We start from the raw sequence: 11,513 nt of genomic DNA on the forward strand, positions 1-11,513 counted from the left end.
TAAACACTAAAGGAGATAATTTTTTTCCCCAGATGACTAACACAGGGCATAAAAATTAATTATTATTTTAAAAAATTAATCATAATGAATATTTTATGCCTGACAGAATGGGCTAGCATTTAGGTGCCAAATGACTTATGCCAGAATCCTGTCAGCTGCAAAGGTATTGCTAATTTTTATACCTGCAAAGCCAAACAGAGTTGCAAGGCTTGAGGTTTGTGAATTTGCTGAGACAGGAGACAGTTGAAAACAAAGACACCAAAATTAGTCTCTTTTTTTACTGAAAATACTGTTTGTGCTCTCCAATATTTGCTTACAGTTCCTGGATGTTGGCTAAGGACACAAGTCTTATCCTTGCATGACCTCTCAAGGACTCTGCTGGGCCTTACCGGTGTCATCTAGCCAGTGGACAAAGATGTGCATTCAGAAGCTGCACCTTCCTTTTGGTACCAGGAGTTATTCTAATAACTCCTTAGAAAAGTAACTCTTCAGCAAAATGTGAGACTTGTGAAGATTTATTCTCTTCTCACTGTGCCTGAGGTGACTGCCTGCATCTTCCTAAAACACACAGCAGTCAAAGAAATTATTTTACCTGATATTATGTTTATGTATTTTCTTGAAGTGGTCACAAACACACCTAACAATCTCCTTAACAAGTTTATTGTTTATGTCTCTGATGATCTGCTGTGGTAGATATTGAAATACAAATGAAAAATCTTTAGAAACAAGATTTCCAAGAAGAGGCCAGTAGAAAAGTCAACAACTGAGATTTAGCTCAAGGCATCCAAACAAAGTACATCATAACAAAATAAGGTACAGAGGGAGTGATATATGAAATCTGTGAAATTCTTATTAAGACAGAGAAAGAGGGATGTGATTTGCTTTTGTTTCTGTGTCTTTAGAAAGATTTTTCCCTTCTGATTCCATAGCTCATGTCCCAACAAGTAAGAAATGTTATTTCTTATGCTATTCTTGATGCAAGGGGACACTCCTCTTGTCTGAGGCCTCTGGATATTACTTTAGTCTTAAGTGCTGGGCTTCAGTCCCGATGCTGACATTCACTTTCTGTGAGCCTGAGTAAGCAGTTTAAATGTATCTGAATCTAAGTTCAGCAGACTATAAACTGATGAATATTATCTTTATTGGCATCACAGAGACCTTTTCACACTTTCAGTTTTATTCAAACTATGATACAGAAATATTGTCATATTATACTAGAAAGATAAGGAGTCTACTGAGCTTTTACTTAATATCACATTAGTAACTTTTCTGGTCCACACAGTAAGGAGCAGCTAAGACCACCTATTTCATTGTCAGCTTTTTCTCTTATATGTGAGTCTTCTATGGTTTTACTTAAGGATTCATGTTCAATTTTTGTTACTTGAAGTCTGGTCTGCCAAGTTCTTTTACTTCTTACTTATCTGTTTGCCTCCAGTCTGCTGGCCTGTACTTCAACGTGTATTTTTTCTGCACCATTGAGTGCACTGGACTCAGGAACCAGTGCATCAGCTTTTACACAAATATCTTTATTCCCTCCTAGCCCTTTTCTGTTTTGGCATTATCACATAGTGTTCCTGCTCTGAAAGTTATGAAAGGTTAATCATGTATGACAATACAAGTAGCAAGCAGAAATATTAACTAGCCTATTGTCTGCTCATGCATACGCTAATTATATACAACATGGGGACTTTTTAGGTAACAGTTATGCTTCACTAATGTCTGTTCAGCATTGCAGAGGGAGTGGAGACAAAATCCTTGACAGAGCAGTGGATTTCTTATGGCAGTTCTAGGGACTTAAAGAAAGATTGACTTAATCATGATTTTAATGACTCAGAATACCAAGGTGATGGAGAATCCATCTTTCAAAAAAACTGGTCTAGGAGTAGGTTGCAAATATGCCAGGGTAAAATTTTAATTGTAAAGCAAGAAAGTAAGTATCTTGAGGTTTTATGATGCCATTCATTTAGGCAAAAGTGAAGGCAAAAACTGCAGCCTGGGTTTTTTATATATATATATTTTTTTTTTTTTTTTTTTTTTCTGTACAGGTTACATAGGTCTGATACGTGCAGCCGTTTCTGATCCACCATGGAGTAAACAGAGCCTTAAGAAGAAAGCTTGGATTGTGGAGATGATTGAGCCAGGAGATCAACAGAAGAAGCTGTAGACTTAAAGAAAAAGCAGATGAAACAGTAAAAAGAGCAGAGGTATGTAACATACGAAGTGGATGCAGTGATTAAAATATGGGCAGCAGATCGGTCTGAAGGACATTTCTGTCACTAAGGCAACTTTATGGTTAAAAAATGCAATCAATCAGGCTTGATGCAAAAAGTAAATACTCAACCTTCATGTGCAAAGAGAACAAAGAGGAAGTAGGGTGAGTCTTTTGGCATGAAATTCTCTGGGCAAGCCTACCTTTGGTATGGTTTGGTGATAATTTTATAAAATTTGTAGGAAAAGTCCTTTTAGCCGTTTTGAGAACCTGGAAGTATAAAATAATAGTAGCAGCATTAGTAATAAATAATCCACTAATTAATTAGAAAATTCTGGAGTTTTTCGATTTGCAAATAGCACAGTGATATTATCACTGTTTCATGATCTTTCAATTTTGTTATAATTTTTGAACTAAAAGAATTCCTTTCTACACAGGGACATTACAAAAAGCAGTGGACTGTCTATACTACTTACTTTTCTTTTGCTCTTTTGATTTATTCCCTGCACTAGTAAAGTTGCCAATCGGATATGTGTAATAGCACCTTCTAGGCAAATATTCCATAATGAGACTAAAGGAGCCTGCTTTGGGTTCAGATTGTTACCAAAGAGTTCAAAAAATAACCTTTCTGCCAAGGATCTGTAATTTTTATTTTTCACAGCTCTTATCTCCTCTTCCACCTCGTTTTATATTTCTTTAAGAGAAACACTTTTCTTTCTTGGAAGACTTTCCTGGTTCTGTTTCCTCTAGTTAATGATTATCATGCTGTTCTTCAGTAGATTATGTATCTACTAAAACACTGTAGAGAGACTTGGTCTTACTATGTTGAGCTATTTAAACAAGCAGACTGAATTTGTTTGCAGTGTAATGTCACTGAAATTGCTACAAATTTTTTTTTCTCAAAATCCTATGAGATTTTTTTATCTCGCCACTCTGTTCAGGCCTGAAACATTTTAGACAAGTGCAGAGCTATTTGAATTAGTTATTTTTTCATGTTTTGGAAATTTTATAATCATAGGGTACTCTGAGCTGTCACTGAAGTAGTCTGACAAGAAGATTAGAATCACTAAATGATTTGGCAATGACATTATGGAGATCAAAACAAAAAAGCAATAATAATAACCAAATTAGACTATGCCATGTATCTTATTGTCTGTACATTACACTTAGAAGCTTCTTTAGGCATTCCAGATTATTATAAAGCTGAAAAAGCCAAGATTTCCTATAGCCCTCCTCAGAGATGCCTGCTGCATTAGATCCTACATCTGCATGGATGAATTTACTATGATGACCCCTTTAGAAAGCTGCTACTTCCCTATTATGTCTTTATTTTGGTATTTATTTCTTTTTTAAGCAAGTCGTTTAGGCACCGAAGTAAGGGAAGATGAATGCTTAGGTATTTATATATATTGGCAGTCTTTGTTTTTAAAGCAGTTGGCAAGACGCTTATTTTCCTTTAAAATACTTTGTTGGTCTAAACAGTTGGCACATGCGTTCAATTTTAACAGCTTCTCTCAAAAAGCAGCAAAGCATATTTTTAAAGTAAAGTATATTTTTATTAGACTTTGGGTTAACTGTATTCCCTTCTCATGTTTACACAAACATAGCAATGGTATAGTCAGTGATAGCCTGTAAACACTGTCGGCATCGTAAGAATAGGATTGCAAGGAGTAATGCTGGAGAAGATGTGATTTGGCAAGCTGAGACTATGGTGGAGTAGCCACCCATGGAACTATGGCAGGAACTATATAATGCCTGAAAATGCTGCTGCTTCTTCCTTTCAGTCAACATGCTGTCATATAGAAAGACCAGGATTTGTCTTCAAAAGAAAATATTGTGACTCTGTTTTCCTTATAGAGAATATGTTTCTCATTTATTTCAAAATATACGAGACATGTCACACTGTCTCACTCGGCTCACCATCTGCTAACCCGCCATGGAGTTACTATGACTCACAACCTACAGGGAATGTGACGATATTTTAGCGCTTCAGCAAAAATGTGTATTTGTCAATGGTACTGTACCTGTGCATGGGAAGGTACTGCTCGTTCTTTGACAACTGTTTCTTCTGTGCCCAACAATCCTTAGGAGAAGAGGGGCCAAGGCTTTTGATCTCTGCACTCCACGAGCTCATTACAGGTTGGGCTATGTCAAATCCGTAATAGGGAGTGGGGAACCAAAACCAAACCTTGCCAACCAGGGAATTTTCTGTCCATCTGAAAACTAGTCCCAGCTCTTTTATCTTATGGTCAGTTTAGCACTGTTTTATAGAAACATGAAAAGTTTGCTTTTTTATTATTATAAAGCTGAAATAGCCAAGATTTCCTGTAGACCTTTTTTTTCCTGATTTTACCACTGTTCAATTAGGTGACAGTGGAATTTTTTGTCTCCCTTGGGCATTTTTCTGGAGGAGTATCTTTCCTTCTCCTTCTTGGTTTGTCTAGTCTATTTAGACTTTAAAGTTAGGAGAGACTTACTGCCTCCTATTGCATGGCTTTGCCCAAAGGAGTTTGTGATATCACCTGGAGCCCTTTGACCTTAAGACTTTGACCTTAAGCTATGGTATTTCTCTGTAGCAGGACAAATTCACTGACCTTGAATGTGAACTTCTGTGAGAGAGGGAGTCCCCAGAAGACCTGTATACCTGCTTTAATATTATGTGTCAAATATTTCTGTTTAAATTCTTCTGACACATTTAACCATCTGAGGATTATTCACAGGAAATAAAAAGGAAGCACATTTCTCCATACCCGAGTTAAATGGTTCTCACTGTGAGAGTTCAATTTTAGGGAAAAAATTAGAACTGAATTTTAATTTATCTTTTTTTTTGTAAGCTTATGATAGGCCACTTCTGTCCAATTGCTAAAAAAATTAAGGTTTTATAATTAAAAATAAATAAATCTTTAAAAGCAACTATTAGACAGTTTAAGTAGTAAACAGCACAATGAGATCTGTGCAATGCATCAAAGCTTCCTCTGTGTCACTCGTGTACCCCTTTGTTTTTCAGGTTTTTCTATAGTTTGTAAAAGACTCTAGAACAATCAGAGTGACTGATTTAAAGCACTTCAAAGCAATGCTGTGGTGGACTACAACGCTGGGACACTATAATGGACTATAATGGTAGGAAGGGGTGAAAGTTTGCTGCAGTAAAATGGGAAATGATTGGCAAAATAATATCAAGTGAACAATGCAGAGTGTAAAACTGCATCAACCAATTCATCATTCACTTTATGTTTTGAAACACCAGTATTGCTGCACGCATACCCACTGCCTAACTCTCTTTTACCATATTTTGCAGGTTTGCATGTTATTAGTGTGTGTTAGAGCCTTCCAAATGCAGGGTGGAGAGGTTTAATTAAGCAAGAACTGCTTAATGAAAAAATCCAAACCTACCCTTTCATTTTTGCCCTTAAGGAGGGTAAGAATTAGTGGGTTGGGAAAGCTTTTGCTGGAACTTTTTTGAAATTCTCTGTAAAAAACAGTCTTTGGTGAAATTAGTCTCGGAGACAACGGGCTGGGACAGTTGCTGTCTCCATTCAGGGTAACACTTCAAAGCAGCTCCTTCTCCCAAAGCCCTTGGTTTCTTTACCAGTAATGACACAGCCAGCCATAGCAATTAGAAGAGCCATTGTATAAATGTAGGCTTTTTTCAAGTAACAAAAATAATTGTAGCTTTAATAACTAAGTGAAGAAGGAGGGAGGCAGACACTAGGCGTTTCACTGGGCTTCAGCAGCCTTGGCTGCTGGCTCCAGCACTGCAGTCATCACACACCCTGCCTTTGGGTGGGCTGAGATGACTTTCACAAGGGAATAGTATAAGAATGGTGACTTTTGATCTTTTGTGAGAGTATTTTCATAAAAGTGTTCTACACCAATGCAGCTTGGTAAAATGTAGTATGAGTAACACTATTGCTAACACACCAATACTCCTTTACCCATGTAATGGAGGGCCAGGGATCTGGATTTGCTATCTAATTGAACTTCATTATCTCTCCTTCATTAGCTCTCAGGGAAATAAATCACCCTGACAGAGTCAGAAACCACAGCTGTCTACTCTGTTTTGTCTCTCGTGCTTTGCCTGAGATTAGATGTGTGCCCTGATTCAGTTTATTCACTCTGCATCAGTCAGAAGCAGCTCTGGATCTTGAAGTTCCATAGTGTGATATATGAGATGGGCAAAGCGAGTTTTTTTTCCTGACAGGAGCCCCATAGACAGCTACATTTTCAAAGACTGGTAGGGTTATTACACAAGATCATTAGAAATACTCTCTTATTTTGTGACCTATGAGTCATTCTGTATGAAAAGAAAAGCCCAGTTGAGACACAAAGCCAATTAAATAAGACCCATTAAGAAACACATGACATGCAAAAATACACCTCATGATTTTTATAATACCATTAGTAAGCCAGTGCTACTGCAATGCTAGAGGATGCTCAGTTTTTCCTGATAAGTTATTCAGGAAGCCTCACACATAACTCATTGCTTTCACTACGTGCTGTGAAGTCAATGAGCTATAGATGGCTTTGCCAGGGTGGGCCACTTGGGAAAGTGGAGGAAAGTTTACCTAATTTCGGCCAGTTTCGGGTGGAATTGTGGGGTTCCACCATTAGCAGACAGCCTGCTCTGCAGCCCTTCTCTTACCAAACAGACTAGTTCAGGTTGTTTCATTAAATTTAACACTTTTCTGTTACAAGCATCTGATAACATTACTGAAGTCAACTTAAAAACAGCTTACTCCAAAACAATAGTTATTTATTGTCAAAGTTCTGTAATGCCCAGAACAAAGGCTTGAAACAAATCAACACAGAAATACTTAGGTCCCTGCAAAAACCTGCACGTTTCTTCTGCTTGGGGTCTGGTTCTGTGCACTGGGAGATAGCTAGAGCCTGCTCTGCTGCCAAGCCACCTGGGAAGCGTGCAGTCCATAGCATCTTTAATCTCGTGATCTTAAATGACGCTTGGGAAGAGCGTTTCCAGACTAACTGGATGCAGGGAAAGGACATTTTTGAGTTAAACAAGCTTAAAGAGTTAATGGCCAACTATAACTTTTTAAAGTCTGACTGTAGAATATCACAAGATGAACCAACTATTGACATGCCCATGCTAGCTAATTAAATAAATTAATAAACACACTTATAATCTCCCAATATCTGCTTAGTGATTGTTTTTATCCTCTCCTGAGAAAATTGCTCAGTGGGCACGTCTGGCTACAGCAAGACCTAAGGAGGATGTGAAGAGTGACAACTGAGCTGGCCTTATCAAATAGTGGGGAACTACTACTAATTAAAAATTTATTTTTTAAGATATTAGAAAACATTTGAAAAAGGCTAAAACTGCAGTAATTTAAAGACGATAGCTTTTTTGATTATAGCTTTTCTTAATGAACAAAAGGAAAGAAGCATTTTTAAAGATATGGAGGAACAACCAGGGAAGATGGAACACCTTATCTAGAGAATGAAAAAGTAGAAGTCAGGGTGAAAAGGAAAACAAAAGGAAAGTAATAGGGATTTGATAGTCATTTATGTTCAGCTTGTCTGTGATAATTCCAACAGAAAATCCCAGGAGCAATTCTTCAGCAGATTAATACAAATCCTTATTTCAAATGGCTTCATTTTTCAGACCTGCTATGTCACCCGTTTTATTAAACTATCCTTTTTCTGGTTATACAGCAAATATTGCTTCTTCTAAAACCCTAAAGCATTTTCTGGAGTAGTGGAAGCTGCTTCCAGATATTGTAATCCTCCCTTTGAAAACATACAGTTCATGATGCAATTTCAGTGAAATTCAGTGAAATGCTTGGTGGGAGAAGGAGTGCGTCTGTAACGCATGATGGGAGTCATCGCAGGCCTGGCTCGGACCAGGGACTGTGTCAAAGAGCAGGACAACAGCATGTTTGTGGCTGCCATGACCCTATCAGTGCCTAATAAGTGTGGCATCATTTGGTATCGCACTGAAAGAAGTTTGGGAGAGCAGTTTTCAAGTCTAATATTCAGTAAAAACTTACTGGCTGGTTCAGTTTTCAGACAGAAATTTATTGAAGCTGTGTTACACAACTCAGTCTGTGATTAGTCCCTTAAATGAGGAACCTGATTTACAAAAGAGCATAAGTGTGCAGAAATTATGATTTGTGTATAAATGCCTGATTTGAAATCCTTGGTAGCTGATGGGAGTCTTCATTTTCACTGTTAGTACTTTTAAAATAACTGTTGTTGTTTGCTCTGGGGTTTCAAAACTTCCCACACAATAAAAGAGACACTGAAAGGGCTAAACTAGGATAGAATCTAACCATTAATCTGACAGCTAATATGGCAGCTTTCTTCTAAACCAGGAAGTGTTTATTGCCAAATGTTTATAATGTCTAGAGCAAAGGTTTAGAATAAATCAAACCCTATATATTTAGGTCCTTGCAAACAGCTGCAAATTTCTGTCTGAAGCCTGGTTCACTAGAGTAGGAAATCCAGCTCCCCTCTAGCAGCTGATATTCAAACTTATGCATATTTAATCAACACATGTAAATGGAAACCAATGGCTCCACTAAATGATATCATTGGTTCTGAAAACATACATTATAATATCATAGAATTGTTTAGGCTTGAAGGTATTTTAAAGATCATCTAGTCCCAACTTCCCTGCCATGGGCAGGATTCATTCTAGATTAAAAACCAGAATTAATCACTTGCTCCCATATTTACCTTCTGACAGTATCTCTTTCCTTTTTGAGTGATACCTGGAAGCACACTGAATGAACAGGACACTCAGACATCTCACCAGTCCCGTTCACCATGATGGTAAAATGTTAACATTTAGGTCCAAAATGTTAATATAAGGCCCCCAAATGGCAATATTAACATTATAATATATCACTATTATATTAACATTTTGATATAAACCAAAACTATATTGGACATGGTGGTTTCGATCTAACTGCTTGCAGTTTAGCATCTGGATACAGACTTCTGACCCTTACATGCAGTCGTCTTTATTTTCAGGGCAGAGAATAGACTCCATGTGACCTCCTTCCAGGAGCAGTTAATGCTAAAGCCATAAAACTAAGTGAGCTTTGCAGCAGAACACACATAAAGGTACATCACAATGTGTTTTGCTTCTGCAGAAGAAACAAATCATTTGCAGTCAAAGAAAGCCATACAATATATTTTCCAAACTAGGTTAAATATGCTTTATACATTCACAAAACATACTGTCAAAATAATTTAAATGCTGTGTATGTGATGATTTTAACACAGAAATGAGACAAGATGAGTAAGTATTTTTGAGAAAAACTGTGAAACCTTCTAAGTTGAAACAGAGTGACAACTCTGTGCCAGTTTGAAATGTGATGTGTTTCTACACAGATATTTCTTTGATACATATCAAAAGCCATTTTTGACACCTTATTGAAAAGAAATGATTCCATGCTGTAAGAAGCAATTCTGTATTAAGTGGAAAATGGTTTAAAGTGCACCCTTGAATTTTCTATTGGAGCAATGATTTCAGCAGATGTTGAAATCTTCTTATATGTTCCTGTGACTCCATAACCCAAAGGCAGCTCAGGAGCCATGCCACAGTTCAACCAATATAAGTCCTTCTACTGACTTCAACAGATTTAGGATTACAACCAAAATTTATTGTAATATGAACTATGTTCATACCATATTGGTTTTAGATCCATCCATGATTTTAGATTCATCCATGATTTATTTTTTCCCAGTACCAGTCCTAGAGCTCAAACTGTAGAGCAGATTTCTTTTCTTATAGCTCACTTCTCCTGGTCAGGTATTTCCATCTCTTTTTGGCTTGCTGGCAGTACTTTCTGAGATGCATTCACAGACTGTTACAAAGTCCACCAACCTCCTGAGGAAAATGTCGAACTCAGCCAGGAGTGGTTTCATGCAGGTGATATAAATGGGGCGCTCTACACTTAATGTTGGATGTACCCCGTCTTGGAAAAAAAGTTTGGACTTCTATGGTCATTAGCTTTTATATGTGGAAAATCACGGAACTGAATACACTTCTGTCTTCTGTGAAATTTCCAACTTCAAAATTACTGTGCAGCAGACTATGTATAATGAATTGTTTCCTGTAAAACTATAACATCAGGCCACAATCTTATTCATATAAGTTACGTCCTGTGGCTTACTGTGATACTGCTCACTATTCTCTCTTTTGTGAGAGACCATAATGGAAATCCTCCTTCTTCCATTATGTGGAAGAGGGAAAGTCTTTCTTTAAGGCAGGACTTGGAATAGGCCAGCACAGGGCAGCAAATGCCATTTCCATTTTTCTAGGCATTTTCTGATATAAGAATCTCCTCCTCTATTTACAAGAAAAGCAACAGAAGCCTTCTATATTTTAGACTTAGCCCAAAAAGTCTAAAACCGTGAATATAATGCAAATGTAGATATTCCTGCTCAAGTCTGTAGAACGCCTAGAAGAATAGCTTTCAAAGCTAATGTTTTAGGGACATGCCCACAGTTACGGTGAATCAGCAGGTTTTTTTATTAAAATAGAAAAAGATCTATTTGATCTTTTATAAAGAACACTGGGAAAATTCTGTCATCTTTCCATTTTTTTAAATTCCTTTTTTTTTTTTTTTTCCAAGTGCAAATTCAGAGCTGAGTTGAAGTTAAAGATAACAGAAGAGTAATGTTTGTGGATATATTTTCTTGACCATCTAAATTATTTTTTTTTTATTAGGAATGAATGAAAAGGAATGAGAGGGAGACCCCAGCACAAATTCAAGTTCAGAAAAATACATATAACCACAAAATGGGTGACAGTGGTGACATACAGGGACCAAGATTTCCTCTCATGTACTGCCCAGAGAAGTATTGTCTCCTTATTTTCAATTACAGTTCAACCTTCAGCTGTTGTTGTTTTTTTCTGCCTTCTGTAGCCTTGCTCAAGACATGACTTCTATACAAAATACTGTGAGGGTACTCTGGTGAACTTTCCTTTGATATTTCTTCCACTATAAGAAAGAATTACTGGATTTATTCTTCTATAATGGTGAAACCTGCTTGAAAATGCCCTGGCACATATAGGAATAATTTATTTTGCTCCAGTTAACATGTGGAGCTATTCATATTATACTGCATATTCATTTTGCTGTCATTGTGGGTGGATTTCCATTTTCCACTGTATGCTTGAGTAACGAGTTGCTAGAAGACAGGTACTTCAGCAACATAGGAAGAAGTGATCTACCATTACTGATATTTCATTGCACACTTCAATCCCTATTGATCAATCACTTGTAAAAATAAAATGCTCTGGTTAAGTTGGCAAGGTCTAGAAATGCCATATATA

General features: G+C 37.1%; 1 long non-coding RNA gene across 1 annotated transcript; it reads left to right on the top strand.

Annotated features, from left to right (window-relative positions):
• Window positions 1–392: 392 nt before the first annotated feature.
• On the top strand, window positions 393–11,287 carry LOC106893627. Its single transcript, XR_001413119.1, has 4 exons — window positions 393–498; window positions 2,046–2,204; window positions 5,217–5,329; window positions 10,905–11,287. It is a non-coding gene; the product is annotated as an uncharacterized LOC106893627 (long non-coding RNA).
• The last annotated feature ends 226 nt before the right edge of the window (window positions 11,288–11,513 follow it).

Source organism: Calidris pugnax, unplaced genomic scaffold, assembly GCF_001431845.1.
Source record: "Calidris pugnax isolate Ruff unplaced genomic scaffold, ASM143184v1 scaffold197, whole genome shotgun sequence".
In the NCBI taxonomy this organism is placed as follows: Eukaryota; Metazoa; Chordata; class Aves; order Charadriiformes; family Scolopacidae; genus Calidris; species Calidris pugnax.